The sequence below is a fragment of the Nicotiana sylvestris genome, chromosome 3 (genome assembly GCF_000393655.2).
Source record: "Nicotiana sylvestris chromosome 3, ASM39365v2, whole genome shotgun sequence".
Taxonomy (NCBI): domain Eukaryota; kingdom Viridiplantae; phylum Streptophyta; class Magnoliopsida; order Solanales; family Solanaceae; genus Nicotiana; species Nicotiana sylvestris.
Window position 1 is genome coordinate 109,967,095 of NC_091059.1, and position 23,315 is coordinate 109,990,409.

Consider the following 23,315-nt stretch of genomic DNA (forward strand, 5'->3'; position numbering starts at 1 on the left):
TGATTCAAATCCACAAACAGCTATACTTAGTTCCCAGTTGGATTCACACAGAACCTCACACAAAAATCATAACATGAATCAGATTATTATCATTTAAAGTTAAACTAATTGGCGACGTATATCGACTCGACTGTACTAGTTGTAACACATACAATCGAAGCCAATGATCAGAAATCTAATAGTATCAACGTGTGATTCAAATTGTACTAACTGAACAAGGTTGTACTGGGGCTAATTAATCAACCAAATTTAAATTCAATTGATTGTACAGCTTACACACATACACACGATCAATAAATGAAGAGAAACTTGACTAAATACAGAGGTCCGGGCAAGGTGGACAACACAGTCGACAAAAATTCAAAACATAAATTAAACAAAACATTTGGACATATGAACAGACATTCAATTGCAACAGACAAGATGAACTGATAAAGAAAAAAAGAAAACAAAAATTACCTTAAAGCCTTGAAAAATCAGAAAGCCTTAGCTCGGATTTGAATCGACCTTTCTTGGGGTTGAACGGACTTTAATCGAAGTGTTCTCTACTGAGAACACTTCGATTAAGGTCCATTAGACCCTAATCATTTAGTTCAAACGGACACATATTGCGCTAAGGGTTTCTAGGGTTCCTAAGGGGCAGATTTGGGATTTGTGTTTCCCTGGTTAGATTTGGACCAAACCAAGCCTGGTTTGGTCACGAGGGAGGTCAGGGGAGTGTCTGGTATGAATCTAGGGTAGATCGAGTTTTGCTCGAATCTTCAAATGAAGATTCGAGAACCTAGGGTTTGATTCGAGGCAAAAGGACAACAGATCTATGTTCAGGGTGATGAGGCGGTCCTATGGTGTTAAGGTGGTGGTCACCGGCGTCCTTGCCGCCGGATTTTTGGTGAGGGGAAAGGGGGGCGGCTCTAGGGTTCCGTGGTGGCTTGGGTTAGGTGAGGGGGATAAGGACGAAGGAGGGGTGTTTGGATAGGGGGCGGGGTACGAGAGGAAAGCTTATATATGGGGTGGATGGCTTGATCTCGGCCGTTAGATCAATCGAGATCAACGGCCTGGATCTAAAGGTTTAAACGAACAGTGTCGTTTGGCTTAGTATTAGGGTCAGGGTTGGTTCAGGTAGAACGGATCGGGTTTGTATCTGGGTACGGGGGATATGATGAGGGCCATTAGATCAGGGTGGCTTGAACGGATGAGATGGGTTGCCCCCTGAAACGACGTAGTTTTGGTGTCAAACTACGTCGTTTGGAGGCCTGGAGATGGGTCTGCTGGACCGGTTGCTTGGGCTGCTTTTTTGGGCCGCAGATTTTAAAATAGGGAACCAGCCCAAATCTATTTTAAACCAAATTGCACCCTTTTCTTTCATTTCTGATTTTTTTGAAAACACAAAACCTAATTAAACAAAATTAAACCTCATTAATTAACACTTAAAACAATTATTACACACATATTAAAATATTAAAAATAGGTAAAATCACACCAAGGCAACAAATAGGGCAAAAGATGCATATTTTGTGATTTTTCTTTTAATAACCGGATTATGGTTCAACTACACACGACACACATTTTTGTGTTTGATAAAAAAATAAAAATGGACAAGATCACAAATAATTAACAAAAATGCCACGTAAAAATCCAAAAATTGTACAGCAATACCATTTGCTATTATTTTTTATTTCTTTCGGAGTGATTGTCGCGCAAAACAAAAATCACGTGCTCACAGCTGCCCCTCTTTGTTCGGAAACACGAAGAGTTTTCGTGCAAAGATAAAGTGAGCGGATATGAGCGATTTTTGTCTATTGGAATAATCCTTGTGAAGCACATTTTGAAAGATTTGACCGAATCTTTGCTTCAAAGATTTCCTACATATCCTGGGCTAAACAGGAATCAGGTCAATGTAGTTCGAGAAACTTTGGTAGCTGGGACTACCATGAGATTTCAATGCTTGTCGTTACTGCTGTTGCCGTTGCCGCTGCTGCTTACCGACTCCCTTATTATAATCAAAGGAAAATTGAAACTGAGCTAACTACGTATGCCCGTCAACTGCTAGTTACAAGGTTACTATCTATGATTCTTTTGCAACTTGATCTTGGGTCTTAGCTGATTCTGCTTGTAGACTTCGATCCGAATCTTGCTGCTTGCAAGTTGTAGGTGCATGTTTATTTCTGCGATACTGAGTGAGACGGGATTGGTAGAACTCGGGACCTTGATCAAATCTTTGAGCGATCCGCCCTTCGTCTCTCCAAATATCTCGGAACATCTTCTTTTTTTATTTTTCTTTCTTTTCTCTATTCTGGGTTGAGACTCATCTCGTGGGTCGCCCTGATCCATGCGTCTCGAGGTCAGACCTGCGGGAAAAAACAAACGGACGAAATTTTCTGCCCAGTTCTACTAGGAAATTTCGTGAGTCAGTTGCCAGGAAGTTTATAGAATTGATGAAGGGGTTGGAAAATTCTGGTCTACAAAATGCAACTCCGGGATTGGATCCCTAATATTGCCATAAGGTAAAAATGCTCACTTCAGGGTTGGAGCCCTAATGCTGGCTGACAGACAAATGCTCAGTTCAGGGTTGGAGCCCTAATGTTGGCCAAATGGAAAAGTTCAGTTTAGGGTTGGAACCCTAATGCTGACTAAAGGGAAAAGTTCAATTTAGGGTTGGAGCCCTAATGCTGACTAACTGGGGATAAGTTCAGTTTAGGGTTGGAGCCCTAATGCTGACCAAATGGAAAAAAGTTCAGTTTAGGGTTGGAGCCCTAATGCTGACTAATAGGAAAAATTTCAGTTCAGGGTTCGAGCCCTAATGTTGACTAAAGGGAAAGTTCAGTTTAGGGTTGGAGCCCTAATGCTGACTAACTGGGGAAAAGTTCAGTTTAGGGTTGGAGCCCTAATGCTGACTAAAGAGAAAGTTAAGTTTAGGGTTGGAGCCCTAATGCTGACTAAAGGGAAAAAGTTCAGTTTAGGGTTGGAGCCCTAATGCTGACTAAAGGGAAAAAGTTCAGTTTAGGGTTGGAGCCCTAATGCTGACTAAAGGGAAAAAGTTCAGTTTAGGGTTGGAGTCCTAATGCTGACTAAAGGGAAAAGTTCAGTTTAGGGTTGAAGCCCTAATGCTGACTAAAGGGAAAGTTCAGTTTAGGTTTGGAGCCCTAATGCTGACTAAAGGGAAAAGTTCAGTTTAGGGTTGGAGCCCTAATGCTGACTAAAGAGAAAAGTTCAGTTTAGGGTTGGAGCCCTAATGCTGACTAAATGGAAAAAGTTCAGTTCAGGGTTGGAGCCCTAATGCTGACTAAATGGAAAGTTCAGTTCAGGGTTGAAGCCCTAATGCTGACTAAAGAGAAAGTTCAGTTCAGGGTTGGAGCCCTAATGCTGACTAAAGGGGAAAAGTTTCAGTTTAAGGTTGGAGCCCTAATGCTGACTAAATGGAAAAAGTTCAGTTCAGGGTTGGAGCCCTAATGCTGACTAAATGGAAACAGTTCAGTTTAGGGTTGGAGCCCTAATGCTGACTAAATGGTAAAAGTTCAGTTTAGGGTTGGATCCCTAATGCTGACTAACAGGAAAAAGTTCAGTTCAGGGTTGGAGCCCTAATGCTGACTAAATGGAAACAGTTCAGTTTAGGGTTGGAGCCTTAATGCTGACTAAATGGAAAAAGTTCAGTTTAGGGTTGGATCCCTAATGCTGACTAACAGGAAAAAGTTCAGTTCAGGGTTGGAGCCCTAATGCTGACTAAAGGGAAAAAGTTCAGTTTAGGGTTGGAGTCTTAATGCTGACTAAAGGGAAAAGTTCAGTTTAGGGTTGGAGCCCTAATGCTGACTAAAGGGAAAAAGTTCAGTTTAGGGTTGGAGCCCTAATGCTGACTAAAGGGAAAAAGTTCAGTTTAGGGTTGGAGTCCTAATGCTGACTAAAGGGAAAAGTTCAGTTTAGGGTTGGAGCCCTAATGCTGACTAAAGGGAAAAGTTCAGTTCAGGGTTGAAGCCCTAATGCTGACTAAAGGGAAGAGTTCAGTTTAGGGTTGGAGCCCTAATACTGACTAAAGGGAAAAAGTTCAGTTTAGGGTTGGAGCCCTAATGCTGACTAAAGGGAAAAGTTCAGTTTAGGGTTGGAGCCCTAATGCTGACTATATGGAAAAGTTCATTTTAGGGTTGGAGCCCTAATGCTGACTAAAAGGAAGAGTTCAGTTTAGAGTTGGAGCCCTAATGCTGACTAAAGGGAAAAAGTTCAGTTCAGGGTTGGAGCCCTAATGCTGACTAAATGGAAACAATTCAGTTTAGGGTTGGAGCCCTAATGCTGACTAAATGGTAAAAGTTCAGTTTAGGGTTGGATCCCTAATGCTGACTAACAGGAAAAAGTTCAGTTCAGGGTTGGAGCCCTAATGCTGACTAAATGGAAACAGTTCAGTTTAGGGTTGGAGCCCTAATGCTGACTAAATGGAAAAAGTTCAGTTTAGGGTTGGATCCCTAATGCTGACTAACAGGAAAAAGTTCAGTTCAGGGTTGGAGCCCTAATGCTGACTAAAGGGAAAAAGTTCAGTTCAGGGTTGGAGCCCTAATGCTGACTAAATGGAAACAGTTCAGTTTAGGGTTGGAGCCCTAATGCTGACTAAATGGAAAAAGTTCAGTTTAGGGTTGGATCCCTAATGCTGATTAACAGGAAAAAGTTCAGTTCAGGGTTGGAGCCCTAATGCTGACTAAAGGGAAAGTTCAGTTTAGGTTTGGAGCCCTAATACTGACTAAAGGGAAAAAGTTCCGGAGATACTAACTGACCCCCTCTTTTTTTTGAGTTTTTTCTTGTTTTTAATAAAAATGTAAAAGAGAATTTCGTGGAAACTTCCCTTTCGAGTGGATCCCTTATTGCCAAATTGTTTCTTGCACTCATGTACTTTCTTCTTTGGGTGACACCTTCTTCTTGCACGGTTGTCTTGGATCATACCTGTTTCAACTTTTCAAACAAAGAACAATTATTAGCTCGGAAATGGCGGTTGGTTCAGTGACCTTGATTGTTCCAGTTGCTTTGTTGCGCCCTTATTTCTTTTGAGAAAGTCTGCCATTGATTGGATTCAAATGGCGAAAACCTTTTAGACTGCTCAGGCTTGTATTTCCCGATTCTGTGGTGATTTGCCTTGTAAGGCTCTTTTTTTTGTCCCGTTTTGCTTGGGGATTTTCAATGGGGAGACTCTGTGGGGATTTGTACAAGGGGAAGCTCTGTGGGGATTTGTCTGAAAACGGCTCTGTGGGGATTCTTTACTAAGCGGACTTGCTGGGGATTTGTTGGGGTAGGCTCGCTGGGGAATTTTACAAAGGGGATTTGTTGGGGATTTGTACAAAGTGAAAAAAAACCCTGTGGGGATTGTGCTGGTGTAAACTCTTTGGGGGATTTTTTTTTTACAAAGGGAGGCCTTGTGGGGATTTTTTACAAAGGGAAACCCTGTGGGGATCTGTACAAAGGGAAAATCTGTGGGGATTTTTTTTTCGTGACTTTACTTAGAATGCAGTCAACATCATGAACCAATCATCAGGTTCGGACAAACGTTCCTACGAAACGGGGCATTTCCCTTGCGAAACGGAATTCCGTGAAACCAATCCTGCCACCTGTCCTTTCCGGTATATCTGGAACTTAGGGTTAAAAATGAAGGGGTTTGAAGAAAAAAAAACAAAGAATGGGAAAAGCAAAATTCAGAAAAGAAGTGTCCCTTTCGGGACAAGAAAGACTTATCTGAGGAAAACAATGCTGACTTTAAACGGACATGACATGCTCTTTGGACTGGATGCCTGACCTTCAATGAACTTGCATTTCTTCCCGAACCAAAAAGGATATGTGTTTCCAAACCGGTGGAACTTTGCCGAGACTTCCTGGGGTAGAGTTATTCTTTCGGCCAACAGCGCCCTTTGCGGGTTTTCGCTAGCTGACCTCTCTCACTTCCCTCCTCGCTGTCGCTCGATAGCACTCTTTGTGAGTTTTTACTACATAAGCTCTCTCATTTTGGTTTCTCTAACTTCCGTCGCCTCGCGGTGCCCGAAGGTTTTCACCGACAAGACTCTCTCATTTTATTTCTCTCAATTTAGAGTGTATTGGCCTCCAATCGTGATACTTCTTGGCTTCCCCCTACATTTGGTAATTGATCCGAAGGGCTTGTGCTTGGTAAAGAAAAGTAGATGATACTATGACTTCTAATCCGTTTGACGTGCCCCGGTTTCAATTTCAGGGTAAATGGGATTTTATTGTTGGTGTGACTGAACCTCAGAGAGAGGCTGCCTACGTATCCTTTCGGAATCAAGTCAGACGTAGTTCAGGCCTCGATCAATGTTTTGTTTGTTTTGTTTTGTTTGTTTTTTTTCTTTCTCCTTTTTTTTTGTCTGGTAACCAAAGAGATGTAAACTGCTCGAAGGCTTGTAGAGAGAGTTGATAGTGTTTGGGGTAGTGGGAATAAAACCTCCATCATTTCAAATGTGTCAGGACCGCTGGGGTGTCACTCAGACATAGTATCTTTTGACTGCGTCCGCATTCACTGCTGTTTCGGGGTCATTTCCTTCAATATCACCTAGGTACAATGCTCCTCTCGGCAATATCTTCCTAATGATGTATGGGCCTTTCCAGTTTGGGGCGAATTTCCCTTTCGCTTCCTGGTGATGTGGCAGAATGCGCCTCAGTACCAGTTGACCTACTTCGAAATTCCTGGGTCGGACTTTCTTGTTGTAAGCACGGGCCATTCTTCGTTGGTACAGCTGCCCGTGACAAACCGCATCCATTCGTTTCTCGTCAATCAAAGTCAGCTGCTCCAATCGAGTCTTAACCCACTCGTTGTCTTCGATTTCTGCTTCGACAATGGTTCGAAGCGAGGGAATTTCTACCTCTGCTGGTATCACAGCCTCGGTCCCATAAACCAAAAGATAAGAGATTGCCCCTACTGACGTGTGTACCGTAGTGCGATATCCCAACAATGCAAACGGTAATTGCTCATGCCACTGCCGGGAACTCTGGATCGTCTTCCTCAAAATCTTCTTGATGTTCTTGTTTGCTGCTTCTACAGCGCCATTGGCCTTGGGCCGATAAGGAGTAGAATTCCTATGCGTTATTTTGAATTGCTCGCATACATCTCCCATCAAGTGACTATTCAGGTTTGCCGCGTTATTTGTGATGATAGTTGCAGGAATACCGAAACGACAGATAAGATTTGAATGTACAAAATCCACTACCGCTTTTTTAGTGACCGACTTGAAAGTGATAGCTTCTACCCATTTTGTGAAGTAGTCGATGGTAACCAGTATAAATCTATGTCCATTTGAGGCCTTCGGCTCGATCGGACCAATGACGTCCATGCCCCAGGCAACAAACGGCCAAGGTGCAGACATGGGATGCAACTCTGTGGGAGGTGCATGAATCAAATCACCGTGCACCTAACACTGATGACACTTCCGAACGAAACCAAAGCAGTCCTTTTCCATGTTCATCCAGTAATAACCTGCTCGAAGGATTTTCTTTGCTAAAACATACCCGTTCATGTGAGGTCCGCACACTCCTGCGTGTACTTCGTGCATGATCCTTCTTGCTTCCTCGGTGTCAACACATCTTAGTAGATTGAGGTCCGGAGTCCTCTTATACAACAACTCACCGCTCAAAAAGTAACCACTTGCATGCCGCCTGATGGTTCTCTTTTGATCTCCGGTAGCATGCTCGGGGTATTCTTGCGTTTTCAAAAACCTCTTGATATCATGGTACCACGGCTGTGTACACGATCCTGCCTCGATTACGTTACAGTAACCGTGTCTTTCCCTGATTTGGATTTCCAAGGGATCGACATGGGCGTTGCCTGGGTAGGGTAGCATCGAGGCCAAGGTAGCCAGTGCATCTGCTAGTTCATTGTGACATCGCGGGATATACCTGAACTCTATTGATTTAAAACGCTCGCCGAGATCCTCCACGTGCTGTCGGTAAGGGATAAGCTTGACATCCCGAGTTTCCCATTCACCTTGGACTTGCCGGATAATCAGGTCAGAATCTCCCATGATCAGTAAGTCTTCGACATCCTGATCGATCGCCATATGCATGCCCATGATGCAGGCTTCATACTCAGCTGTATTGTTCGTGCAAAAGAAACGCAGTCTAGCTGTGGCGGGATAATGCTGACCGGAAGGCGAAATCAAAATTGCCCCGATTCCTACACCTTTGGCGTTTACGGCTCCATCAAAGAACATCTTCCAAACATGAGCGTTCTCCGAGACCACCTCTACGGTGTTTATTTCTTCATCTGGAAAATAGGTACTCAATGGCTGGTATTCCTCATCAACTGGATTTTCGGCCAAATGATCTGCTAGCGCCTGGGCTTTCATTGCCGTGCGGGTGACATAGACTATGTCAAATTCAGTAAGCAAGATTTGCCACTTGGCCAGTTTTCCAGTAGGCATTGGTTTCTGAAATATATACTTCAAAGGATCCAGCCTGCTTATGAGGAAAGTAGTGTGAGCTTGGAGATAATGTCTCAGCTTTTGAGCAACCCACGTCAAAGCACAACACGTTCTTTCCAGCAGAGTATACTTGGTCTCGTAGCCGGTGAATTTCTTGCTCAAGTAGTAGATCGCTTGTTCTTTCTTTCCGGTTATGTCATGTTGCCCGAGGACGCAACCGAAAGAATTTTCCAAGACTGTCAGATACAAGAACAGTGGTCTCTCTGGATCTAGTGGGAACAAAACTGGGGGATTTGAAAGATATTCTTTAATTTTGTCAAAAGCTTCTTGACATTCAGCCGTCCATTTGATCGCCGCGTCTTTCCTCAATAGCTTGAATATGGGCTCACACGTGCTCGTCAACTGGGCAATGAATCGACTGATGTAGTTTAACCTGCCCAAAAAACTCATCACGTCTTTCTTTGTTCTTGGGGGAGGTAGATCTCTGATAGATTTTATCTTTGTTGGATCTAATTCGATACCTCTCCTGCTTACTATGAAGCCCAAAAGCTTGCCCGATGGGACTCTGAAAGCACATTTGGCTGGGTTCAGCTTCAAATCGTACTTCCTTAGTCTCTCGAAGAACTTCCTCAAGTCTTGGATGTGATTATCCTGCGTTCTGGACTTGACTATCACGTCGTCCACGTACACCTCTATTTCTTGATGCATCATGTCATGAAAAATGGCAGTCATGACCCTCATGTAGGTAGCCCCAGCATTCTTCAGACCAAATGGCATGACCCGATAATAGTAAGTGCCCCAAGGCGTGGTGAAGGCAGTCTTCTCGGCGTCTCCTTCATCCATCAATACCTGATGATACCCAGCGTAACAATCTACGAAAGACTGGATCTCATGTTTGGCGCAATTATCAACAAGGATGTGGATGTTGGGCAATGGGAAATTATCTTTGGGACTCGCTCTATTCAGGTCTCGATAGTCCACACATACCTGGGCACTGGAACCACATTTGCCAACCATGTTGTATACTGGACTACCCGAATCACTCCCATTTTCAGCTGCTTGGTGATCTCCTCTTTAATCTTATCACTGACCTCAGTTTTGAACTTTCGTTGCTTTTGTTGAACTGGAGGATAATCAGGGTGAATTGGTAATTTATGAACCACTAGATCAACACCTAGTCCCGGCATGTCATCGTATGACCAAGCAAACACATCTTTAAATTCAAAAAGAAGTTGAATTATCGCGTCACGCGTTTTCTTGTCCGTGTGAATGCTTATTTTTGTCTCCCGGATTTCTTCAGGAGTTCCTAAATTAACCGGTTCGGTGTCATTCAGATTTGGCTTAGGTTTATTCTCAAAATGTTCCAACTCTCGGTTTATTTCCCTAAAAGCCTCTTCTTCATCATATTCTGGTTCTGGGTTCATTATTTCACAATTAAATAGCTCGTTGTGATCTGGGCGTGAAGTCCGCAAGCATGCCATATTTAAAGCCGCATTATTATAACTGAAAGAAAAGATAAAGGAAAAAAAATAACAAAATCAGAACAAAAGGGAAAAGATGGGTTCATTATTTCACAATGACGATTTTTTTATTTTTCTTAGAATTTTGGAAGACAACAATGTTTACAACTCAGGAATTCAAAACAACAATTGAAGGGAAGAAAACATCCAAGTTATATCCTGGAGATAACTCATGATGCAGGAAAGGTGGCAGGACAGGTCTACCCGGACTTCTGCCTAGTCGGGAATGGCGTGGCCTCCCAGTTTCGAAGTTTGGCGTTTGGCCCCATATATAGCATTTCGGCGGTGCTGGTGCCTTCTCCTGGTTGAACCATGTGAGCTTCGTAGAGCATTTCTCTCATTGCCCCACATATCTCCTCTATTTCCTCAGTCGTGAAAACCTCATCGTCTTCTTCTTCTTCAGTGTATCTTGGTTTGACAAAAGTTTCATATAAATTCAGCAGTGGCCGAGGCAGTTTTCACCCCCCATTCTTCCTCTTCTTTGCCCATTCTTCATCTTCTGGAGTGGGTTGAAAACCAATCCCGAAAAGTTTCTTGGTGGAAGGCAAAGTGATGGGTTCCGTTATTCCTTGCAATGTTCGTCCGAGTCCTTTCCCTGGCCTGAATCCATGCCGGATCATCTCTTTAGCCACCATGATCGAGGCGTTAGACAAGAAAGGTTGGGGGCAAGGTCTTCCCTCTTTGTACTGCTCTGCTAACACAATTTCGAAAGCCTGATAGACCGTGTGTTCGCTCCCTTCCCTTGGTTCAAGATATGGGATGGATGGGTCCCGATAAATAGCCTGCTCGTCTTCTCCATGGACCACAATCTCTCGGTCTTCGTACTCAAACTTCACCATCTGATGAAGAGTGGAAGGCACAGCTCCTGCCGCATGAATCCAAGGTCTGCCGAGGAGAAAATTGTAGGACGTATCCATGTCAAGCACTTGGAAAGTTACTTCAAACTCCACTGGCCCTATGGTCAACACCAAATCTATTTCCCCAAGGGTGTCTCTCTTGATGCCGTCAAAAGCCCTTACGCAGACATTATTGGGGCGGATTCTTCCGGTCCCAATTTCCATTCTTTGTAGCGTGGAGAGCGGACAAATGTCAACACCTGAACCCCCATCCAACATTACCTGCTTGACGTAGTAGTCTTCGCATTTAACCGTTAGATGCAAGGCTTTGTTGTGTGCTGCTCCCTCTGGGGGTAAATCGTTCTTGCTGAAAGAGACCTGATTAACGGCGAAGAACCTCTCCGTCATCCGTTCCAGTTGTTCAACTGAGGTTTCAACTGGTACGTATGCTTCGTTCAGGGTCTTGAGCAAGATCTTTTGGTGCTCGGCCGACCTCATCAGCAGCGATAGCATGGACACTTGCTCGGGGCATTTGCGTAGTTGGTCTACCACTTCGTAGTCCGGCATTTTCATTTGTTGGAAGAAAACTTCCGCTTCTTCAACGCTTACAGGCTTCTTTGGTGGGAAGCGTCTCCATGTGGCATTGTTTAGCTCTTGGGTTTCAAATACCTTCCAATGAAAGTATTTTCCGGAAGTTCTCCCGTGACTTCTTTACCTTTGTACGTTACCAACGTCCTCTGATAGTTCCACGGTACTGTGGACGGGTTTGTCATCGGCTTTTGTGGCATGCGTCCGATAACTACTGGCTCATTCAGCCGAGGTGGTTGAATCGTCCCCCGGACCACATAGGCCCCTTTTGGTACGTACATAGGTTTTGCCCTTTTGACCTCGAAGCTCTGCGGCTTCTCTGCTCGACCTCGTGGGATGTAAAGAACTCCATTCTTCACAGGCACCGTCTTCTTCTCCAACTTCTTTTCAGGCTTGCACTTTATAGTACTGGCCTTTTCCCCCTTTTCTGGTTTCTGGGTTATTTCAGGCTTTTTCCCTGCGTCGATGATGGCGATTATAGCTTTCAAAGCAGGATCAAATTCTTTGTCTTCGCAAATCATTCCGATCAACGGCCCGTTGTTGTGAGCAGGTAATGGATTGTTAGTCACATTTGGGACCTCCTCGTCCCTTAGCACTATTTTCCCTTGCTCTATTAAATTCTCGACTACCCTTCTCAAAGCCCAACAATCATTTGTATCGTGTCCTTCTACTCCTGAATGATAGGTGCATCTAACACCGGCTTTGTAAGAAGGTGATGTCAGATTGTGCCTTGTCTGATGGACCGGCTGCAGGAAACCCAACTAGACTAGCTTCGGGAACAAAGTAGAGTATGGCTCACCGATGGGCTTGAAAGTCCACCTTCTAGGTGGTTCCTGAGGGAGGAAATTATTTTGAGGAGGTTGTGGGTTATAGTGGTTGCGGTATGGAGGCTGATTTCTGGGAGGTGGAGCTTGGCCTCGATTGGCTTGCTGTGGAGGGTGGACATAAGGCTGGGTGTTCATGACCATGTAAGGTTGAGGAGCATATGCCACATTTTGGTGGGGGTAGTAGTGTTGTGGGGTCCTTTCTGGAAAACGGGGCCTGGGATTACGATATTCCCTTGCTTCTGATGCTGCCATGGCCGTTTCCTCCTTTTTCTTTCCTCTTTCCATTCCTCCGGACTCGCTTTGGACGGCTTGGGAAGTTGCCCTTATGGCTGCCTGACTCAAAATTCTACCCGTTTTCAGACAGTTCTCCACCATCTCTCCAATCTTAATCGCTTCTGCGAAAGGCTTTCCCATGGCTGACATCATGTTTTGGAAATAGTCGGACTCTTGAGCCTGGAGAAAAGTAGTGACCATTTCTATTTCGTCCATGGGAGGCTTCACCCTCGATGCCTGCTTGCGCCACTTAATAGCATATTCTCTGAAGCTTTTTGAAGGTTTCTTCTTCAAGTTTGACAGAGAATTTCGGTCTGGTGCAATGTCGATGTTATACTGGAATTGTCTCACAAAATCTCTGGCGAGATCATCCCATATATGCCATCGGGATATGTCCTGGTCCATGTACCATTCTGAGGCTATTCCCACCAGACTTTCCCCGAAATATGCCATTAGCAACTCCCCTTTTCCGCCGGCTCCCCGCAATTGGTTGCAATATTTCTTGAGATGAGCAATGGGGTCACCGTGCCTGTCGTACTTCTCAAACTTTGGGGTCTTGAAACCCACTGGTAAGTGCACGTGAGGGAACATGCATAGATCGGTGTAGGAGACGCTCTTCTGTCCGCTCAAACCTTGCATGTTCTTCAAACTCTGCTCAAGGCTTCTCATTCTTTTGGCCATCTCTTCTTGTTCAGCCATTTTGGGGTTCTGATCCTGCATAGGTGCAAACTCGCACTGAGGCTGTGGAGGATGAGTGCTAGTGACGAACCGAGTTGGTTCCATTGAGAAAGACGGTGCTTGGAATGTAAACGAGGATGAGTCAAAATTTGGCTTGTACGTAGCAGGTTGTGCCGCGATCGGGCAGGGTGGTGCAGTAAAGATGTTTGTGTTTGCATCTGTTGTTGATATCCGGGGATGAGAATCAGAGGGCGATCCAGCAGAGAAGGCCGAAATGGCTGGGTATCCGAATGGGGTAGCAGGATAGCTTATGGGGACATTAGAAGTCCCGCTTGTCCTGGAGAATAACTCAGGGAATCCAGGGACGACACTTGGTGGCTCTTTTCCATTATTCCATTCATCCAGCATTTCCAACATGCGGATCCACAGGATTCTATTTTCCTCCGCAGTTGCGGACTCGGGCGTGAGGAAGGCCGAGATCGAACTCTCCTCGGAAACAGGAACTGTTGGTAAAGGAATTTCTGCAGACATTTCTATGCTTCCTTTTGACCTTGTGAAATAAGTGTGAGCACAGCCTCCTGACTTAATAACAGGTAATTGAACACTCCCTTTCGACCTCGTGAAGTATGAGTGCGAGGCCAGACTTTCACCAAACCAACCGCCTTTTCCAAAAACCTGGAAGAACTCAACGACAAACGAACGGGTAATTTGAAACAAATAACAGATAGGTAATCTCACGTTGGGGCATGATGCACCTATACAGTTAAGTGGATTCCTACATGTTTGCGACGAAAGCATGCGTCATTCCAGCTTCCTTTTAGGATTCCTCTTTTTCTTTTTTTCTTTTTATTATTTTTATTATGTTTTTCTTTCTCCTTTTGTTACTGTTTTCAATTTTTGTGGTTAAAATGTGACCGGATCCGATGAGTATTGCCTATGTATCACAATGCCACGCGAATCAGATCATTACGTAGTTCAAAAACAGATGAATGTAAAAGAAACACATATTTTATTACTGAAATGATCTATTACAAGCAATATTTCGAAAACGGAAAAACAAAACTTGAAAATAAACATAGACTCAAACAGACTAATGCACCCTGATGTGAAAAAGGCAGACAGAAGATGTTAAGATACAAACTCGACCTATGAATACATTATGGTTTCGAAAATTGGTGCCCGCGGGGCATCGTTCGGCCTCGCTGCGGTCTTGGGTGTGAGATCCCTTTCGAGTTGTTCCAACTCATGCATGGTCTTCTTAACGTAACCCATCACTGCCGAGAGGACGGTAACGCTAGTCATGTTCTCACACCGTAGAAATCGTCTGATGATGGCATGGGCAATGGTCTTAATCCTATCTCTGGTTTGTTTCTTCTCTATGAGCAGACGTTTTATCTGATCACTGCACGTTTCTAAAACGTGAGAATCTTGTATATGCTTATTCTTTAGTTGCCGCACTTCTGTCTTTATTTGGGCCAACAAGTCGTAACAGTATCTGCTCTCAAATTGGAAATCCTCGGCCCGTTTAGCTGCTTTAACCTCAAGTGTAGCCATCTCTCTCTTCATTTTAGCAACAGTTTTCTCGTGGTCACGTTTCAGTTGGTTCAAGTATCGACGATGCTTATCTGTTCTTGTACCCTACTGTGCTTTGAGCTCTGCCATGACATTTTCAGACTCTTCTAAACCATCTCGCCATTTCCTGACTTCTCTTTTCAAACCTTTTATCAACTGCTTGTCTGATCGACTTCTGGGCTGTTCACAAGAGCCAATCTCAATTCCTGGATTTGGGCCTTAAGTTCTTCATTCTCTTGGATCAATCTATTCTTTTCGCTTCAATCCGCAGCGATTTGTATGTTGTTATTGAATTTCAGACTGTCAATTTGTAGCTTCAAATCACCGATCTCTGCCCGATACCCCTTTTCTTTTGCTAACCAGTTCCATTGCCCTTGGGACGACTCAACGAAATCTTTGAGATGAGGTCTCTTAGCTGGTCTCTCGCAGGACAGATCACCTCTGAACCATGCGTGATACCCTAGGGCAACTTTCCCTTTTGTTGTATCCATCACACAAGTGTTTGCTGTCAGATGTTGGCACTCACTCCAGATTTGGCGAACTTCCTCTTCGGGGAAATGACCGTCCGGGCTGATTTCAATCACTTGAGTACTCAGATCTTCATCTTTTGGTACTACTTGATACCTCCCAAGTTGCCTCAAAACCCGATATGGTGCATAGGGTTGGATGCTTTTAAGTCCCATTAACAGAAAGTGGGGCCTGGTTGCCGGCATGTATAAGATTTCCTCAACGGGCAACCATCCGAGCGTCCACTGGATTTGGTTGGCAGTGAGGGTTCGGAGAAATGAGGTTCATGCTGTGACTCCCTCGGGTAGACTGAACCCTTTGATTCTTGTGTGGAATTCTCCAATACAAGTTTTTTCGGGCGAACCGTAACCCAAAAGCGGGGAGCGGTGGCATAAATGATCGGTCATCCACATTTGCAACAGTAGGTTACATACTTCGAAAAAGTCGGCCCTGGCTCGGCAAGCAGTGAGAGCCCGGAAAATGGTAGCCATAATCATAGGCGCCAGAGTACTTTTATCTTGGGTGAGCAAAGTACTGACGACCCCAGTTACTTTTAGATCGATGTTTCCGTCTTTCCTTGGGAACACTATAAGACCCAAAAAGGCTGTCATAAAAGCTAACAGCCTGTGTTCGTCCCACTTTTGTCGGTTGCCTCTACTACATAGTTTGAAATCCGGCTTATTGAACCCGCTCTCGTGGCCGTATCTAGCATACATGAGGTGGAGACTGCAGAAACCTTTGGCAAGATCTGGATGGTGAAATGTTCGGGGTATTTTTAGGAAATCCAGAAACCAGTGTACCGTGACGGCCCTAGGTGCAATCAAGTATTTGAACATTAACGGAGCTTCAACCTCCAATGTATCCCGCTATTTCTTCCAACGTTGGGGTGAGCTCAAAGTCTGAGAAATGAAATACATTGTGCGCTGAATCCCAGTAAGTGACCAATGATTTAATAATATCACCCCGAGGCTGAATGTCTAGTAAATCCGGGAGATCTTTCAGATATTTCCTTACTTTGTCTTGCCCCTCCTTGCCTAAGTCGTTCCACCATAATCGCAACTCAAAAGAGATCTTGGTCATTATTGAAAAGGGTTCATTTTGTATCGTGCTCATCCTGCACATTTATTAGGGTGATTATGCTAATGAAAAGACTTTTATTAGACTTAAAATAAAACTATCTAGATTTTTTCAAGATTTTTTTTTATTTATTTATTTTTATTTTTTTGTTATTATTTTTTTTTCAAAACGACGAACTCGATTTCCAAATGCGGCCTTTTAGCACTTCGAGAATAAAGACTTTAAGGCTGCGAGGACCAACCGATCAAAAATGATGACCGAAGATGGCCGTTTATGCAATGTCAGCCTTCCGGCGTCCCGCTTGGGAACATTCGGCTGTTTTTACAAAAAAAAAATGGCCTCACCCGACTCTTTATAAAAGTGGCGACATTTTGTCATTTTTTTTATTGGTTTCGGCTATCTTAGCAAAAGGTGGGGTTGAACCCGATGGGGGTTGCCTACGTATCTCACATCCGGTGAGAATCAAACCGGCGTAGTTCGGTCGGATCAGAAATAGGGGAAACAAATAAAATCTTTTAAAGAAAAGAGGAATAACTATTTTTCTGGAATTTTATATATATTTTTATTTTATTTTATATTTTTTTTTGAAAAGAGACTAAAGAAATATCTATACATTTTAAACTTCTTCTTTTTTGATTTTTTTTTTGAAATTTCGAAAATCTTTTAAAGAGATACTACAAATGAAACAATAATTTTTTTTTGAATTTTTCCCTTTTTTATTTATTTATATATATTTTGGATTTTGAAAGTGATTAAAAGGAATAAATCAAACTAAAAGACAAACTTTGTTTTCATTTTTCTTTTTTTCTCTTTTTTTTTAAAGAAAATTCCGGCGAGGTTTTGACATTACTTGGACATTGGTTTTATTTTTCCAAAAAAATAACTAATTATCTCCCTACCCTGTTATTCTTTTTTTCTTTTTTTGAAATTTTTTTGAAAACCGGTCAGCATGCAGATCCGAAGCAAATAGATGCGCCAAAAAAAAAGGGATGCAACAGGACGGTCTTTTCATTTTAGGTTGCCTGTCCTAGACGGACCCAACCCCTGTGTTGAGTCCCCTATGTCAAATGCAACATGATGCAGATAAGCGTTCCTACTAGGGATCCGGCATGAGGTTTCGTTATACTAGGTTTATAACCTGGGTATATGTTCTAGACTGTGTACCCGAGCGGACGACTCGAGTCGAGGAGGGGGCAACTTACCGGGAACCAAAAGGCCATCCGGCTTCGTAACTTATCCGTCCTCTTTCTTATTTCAGGTATTGACACTAACAGAATAGGGAGCCTCGACCAGCGAGCTTCTCCCCGGAGGTAAGAAGAGAAGGGTTTCGGCACAGTTTATATACAGTTCAGATAATATCAAAGCGGTAAAAGACAACATTTAGCACGTTATGCCAAAACATGTAATAAAGATCAGATAATAAAGCCAAATATAACAATTATTCTAAGCTCGAATTCTTGAACCCTGAACCAGTGGTTCTGGGTTACAAATTCCCCAGCGAAGTCGCCAGAGCTGTCACACCTCCTTTTTGCGCCCCGCCCCGAAGGGTAAATGCGCGAGGGGAGCTTTTCCAATTTAAGTGACAATATTCGAAATGGGATTATTTATTTAATTCAGAGTCACCACTTGGGAAATGTTTGGTTTTTGGTGTCCCAAGTCACCGGTTTATCTTGAATCCCAAATCGAGGAAATTTTCGACTTTTCCAAATGAAGTCTGCGCACCAGAAATTCTAAGTAAGGAATTCTGTTGACCCGAGGGAAGGTGTTAGGCACCCTCGAATCCCGTGGTTCTAGCACGGTCGCTTAAATTGTTATAACGGCTAAATATCTGATTTAAATACATGTTCTGACTTATGTGCTTTTGTTAAGTTTAAACCGCTTTTATTATTATCATTTGTTTTTATAGAATTGCAACGTCGTGAAAATGCGTCTCGAACCACGTCACAATCAATACACCCGTAGTTGTTAATACATTTCGACTTCGTTAAGATTTGAATTTGGGTCACATCAATGCGCACCCGAATTTAAGAATGTAATTTAATTAATTCGTGCCTAAAGAGTCTAACGCGTTATTATCTTTGGGGAAGACAGTGAAATTCACTAAGACGGTCCCTCCCGAATTCTAAGTATTTATTATGATCAATCATTGAGGGTCCCGCAATTTGCATTTTTTGTTCGGCGAGGCTCATCTCATTATTTTAGAAGGGATATCCTAAAGCGACTACATTTCTAATGTGTTTGTTTCTAAAAAAAATAGAAGAAAAAGATACATGCTAATTCAATTGTATGCTTTGGCCAAATTCGGATTCTTGTTAATCATATGATCAATTGTTTACCAAAGAATGAAGAATGCTATACTTCATAGAACATGTTCTTAATTTGATAAAAAAATAAAATTAACATACAAGATTGATGGAATGTCATACTTACTCCAGACAACCTTAAGTTAAATTTAGATTAGCCCCTTTTAACAAGATTAATAGAATTACTTATTAGAGGATGCTACCAATGGTATTCGGAAACTCGTCTTATAAACTGCCTAATGAAGCTGAAATTCAAGAATTTAAAATTGTATCGTATTTGGCAAAATTTAAAAGCCATCCACCCTACATATTCAAAGCATGACTGGAGAAAGAGTTTGAATTAACAATTATACTAAGCGATTACACATTCCATAAATTATATAACTATGTCATGTATACTACTAAGCGAACCATTTTGCAATTTCTAGACCCAAGTAGTTTCCATTAAGTATAAACTTACTAAGATGTTCTCTATTAGGCTACAAATTAAGGAATTACACAATTTGGCAATATTTACAAAGCTGTAAGTAAAACAACGACTGATTAAATTCCTTTGTATCTTCATTTCATGCTTTCGACTTCTACATCAATGTGAGGTTTAAATGTGTACCTGAATGTTGAATATCAACAGAAGAAAAAGAAGATAGGGAGAATCAGCAGCATCAGCAACAGATAGCAGTAACGACAAAGCAACACAACAACAATGGCAAACCCAGGCAAAATAAACCAAAACAGTAACCCGACGATACAATACTCAATGTTGATTCTTTCAAATACTCAAAGGAAAATCCTAAATCTTGACAGAACCAGTAACAAACTTGATGCTGAATTTCAAACAAAAAGAATGGAAAAGAGCAGTGTTTTCAGTTCCAGACAAACAAGAATTTCTTTTCTAATCTCCCTCCCTGATTTCTGAAACCTCTCTTTCTTATTCAAAGCCTGTTTCTCTAGTTTCAGCTTCTCTTTTGTATGTGTGTGTGTATCTGTGTCTGTGTGTGTATGTGTGTATCTCTCTATCTATATCTCCTCCCTATCTCTGTCTCTCCAAAATCAGTCTCTATGTTCCCCCTCAATGTGTATCTGTATATGCCTGTTTTTTATGGTATCTCTCTGTCTATGTGTCTGTCCTCTCTTTGTCCGTGTGGTCTCTCTATTTATAGCCTAGCATTAGGCCATTTACAGCCTGTTAAACACATCAGAACCCCCCTATTTTCTGCTGTTTTTCCACTCATCTTTTAAAAGTAGAACCTTTCCCATGAGATTCCCTGACAGCCCTTTATCATCTTATTTAAATTAAAACCAAGGTATGGGCAGCCTGAAGGTAGCCTGACAGCCCATGCTGTCCCATTTGCTCTAATTATTAAAGCACTATAGTGCACATGCTATCAATTCAGAACTCAAGCTGAACTGAAACCCACAAACTAAACTATAAATGTTTCTGATTCAAATCCACAAACAGCTATACTTAGTTCCCAGTTGGATTCAGACAGAACCTCACACAAAAATCATAATATGAATCAGATTATTATCATTCAAAGCTAAACTAATTGGCGACGTATATCGACTCGACTGTACTAGTTGTAACACATACAATCGAAGCCAATGATCAAAAATCTAACAGTATCAACGTGTGATTCAAATTGTACTGACTGAACAAGGTTGTACTGGGGCTAATTAATCAACCAAATTTAAATTCAATTGATTGTACAGCTTACACACATACACACGATCAATAAATGAAGAGAAACTTGACTAAATACAGAGGTCCAGGCAAGGTGGACAATACAGTCGACAAAAATTCAAAAGATAAATTAAACAAAACATTTGGACATATGAACAGACATTCAATTGCAACAAACAAGATGAACTGATAAAGAAAAAAAGAAAACAAAAATTACCTTAAAGCTTTGAAAAATCAGAAAGCCTTAGCTTGGATTTGAATCGACCTTTCTTGGGGTTGAACGAACTTTAATCGAAGTGTTCTCTACTGAGAACACTTCGATTAAGGTCCATTAGACCCTAATCATTTAGTTCAAACGGACACAGATTGGGCTCAGGGTTTCTAGGGTTCCTAAGGGGTAGATTTGGGATTTGTGTTTCCCTGGTTAGATTTGGACCAAACCAAGCCTGGTTTGGTCACGAGGGAGGTCAGGGGAGTGTCTGGTATGAATCTAGGGTAGATCGGTGTAGATCGAATTTTGCTCGAATCTTCAAATGAAGATTCGAGAACCTAGGGTTTGATTCGAGGCAAAAGGACAACAGATCTATGTTCAGGGTGATGAGGCGGTCCTATGGTGTTAAGGTAGTGGTCACCGGCGTCCTTGCCGCCGGGTTTTTGGTGAGGGGAAAGGGGGCGGCTCTAGGGTTCTGTGGTGGCTTGGGTTAGGTGAGGGGGATAAGGACGAAGGAGGGGTGTTTGGATAGGGGGCGGGGTACGAGAGGAAAGCTTATATATGGGGTGGATGGCTTGATCTCGACCGTTAGATCAATCGAGATCAACGGTCTGGATCTGAAGGTTTAAACGAACGGTGTCGTTTGGCTTAGTATTAGGGTCAGGGTTGGTTCGGGTAGAACGGGTCGGGTTTGTATCTGGGTACGGAGGATATGATGAGGGCCGTTAGATCAGGGTGGCTTGAACGGCTGAGATGGGTTGCCCCCTGAAACGACGTAGTTTTGGTGTCAAACTACGTCGTTTGGAAGCCTGGAGATGGGTCTGCTGGACCGGTTGCTTGGGCTGCTTTTTTGGGCCTCAGATTTTAAAATAGGGAACCAGCCCAAATCTATTTTAAACCAAATTGCACCCTTTTCTTTCATTTCTGATTTTTTTAAAAACACAAAACCTAATTAAACAAAATTAAACCTCATTAATTAATACTTAAAACAATTATTACACACATATTAAAATATTAAAAATAGGTAAAATCACACCAAGGCAACAAATAGGGCAAAAGATGCATATTTTGTGATTTTTCTTTTAATAACCGGATTATGGTTTAACTACACACGACACACATTTTTGTGTTTGATAAAAAAATAAAAATGGACAAGATCACAAATAATTAACAAAAATACCACGTAAAAATCCAAAAATTGTACAGCAATACCATTTGCTATTATTTTTGATTTCTTTCGGAGTGATTGTGGCGCAAAACAAAAATCACGTGCTCACGAACAGTTCCATGTCAGCACTTTTGTTTCTGATTTCTTTCCAAAAGACCCCTCAGTTGATGAGGTGAATCCCACTGTTATCCACAGTAACACCAGCTTCAACGAAGAAAGTCCAAGCAGAACTTGTGTCGTCGAAAGTTGTAATGATGCAATTTCAGAAGTCTCGCGGGAAACAATAATATTATCCTTCTCTATTGTTAATGTTCATCATCCCCACCTCACCAACAGTTCTCCTATCTGCAATTTTGGAGCTGATACTATCTCTTCTCATGAGGTTTGTGTCCCTAGAACTTCTATCTTAGATGTCACAGTTGCAAACAGCAAGGATACTAGCAGTATGAATTTGCATTTGGAGGTTGACTTAGAAGAACATGGAGCTGATAAGAAAGGGAACAAGTTGTTTGTGTGCTCCTCGCCCCGTGATGTGTATGCGCACAATATGTTTGATGAAATGCCAGTTAATGAAATAGGGAAGCCTTTTGACGGATCATTTTCTCCTGAAATGGCTTCAGAAATGAACGAGGTTAAAGAAATGGTGCAGAAGCTTGCATTGCAAATGAATAGCCTAAGCTCGAGGCAGGATAGACATAAACTTCAATTTTCTTCTCAAATGGGGAAAATTAAAGATTCATGGGCAACTAAGAAGAACTTGGATGATGGCACCTATTATATCACAAAGAAGGTCAAGAAGGGCAATGGACAGATAAATTGTACCTTGACCAATGAGAATCTTGATGCAATAGATGTGACCAGAAATGAGACGAATAGTGAAGCAGTGCCAGAAGGAGTTTCTTCAGCTGTTGAAGCTGCTGTAGAGGTTGCACAAGGTGTGAAGACTGGTAATACAACTACTGAAACAGGGACTGGACAATATGAGCTTATTGGGGAATTAAAAGGGGCCAAAACCAGGGAGCTAGAACGAGTACTTGAAACACCAAATGTACTTAGAAAGGCTTCTAGTGTTTCTAATTCAACAAATTGTATTTCCGAGCCAGAACTCATAGTGAAACCATCTAACAGTGGTGATTTTTTTTTTTGCACAATGAGAGTGTCAATAGTTCTTGCAGTTTGTGTATTGATGCCAACAAGTCTGATCCTTCATCAGTGATACACAAACAACTCATCATTGAAGAAGGAGCTTTGCCTTATACTAATGATCTGTTGAAGCATCACAGGAATGGTCAAATTTCTCGTGCTGTCAATGGTAATATCTGGAGGGCACACGGAAGCGCCAAATTTGCTGAGGAAGATCATAGCAGCACACGAGACAAAACCAAACAATTGGAAGAGAATAATTATTCAACACAAGAGACTCCTGTGCCCATTGAAGAGTGCGACAAAACTGTTTTGAAAACTAAGGTGGAGAGGATTCTTGAAGCAAGAAGAGAATATTTTACAATTGGAATCGATACTGAACCTAACATACACATAAGACAACTGGGAATTCCTTTTTTCCATCCTGAAGTTGCGAGTGGATATTTTGTTTTAGGCTTGGTGTTGGTGTCTGCTAAACCAATTACATGGGAACTTCTAAAAGATGATGCCAAAAAGGATCTCATAGGTTCCATTC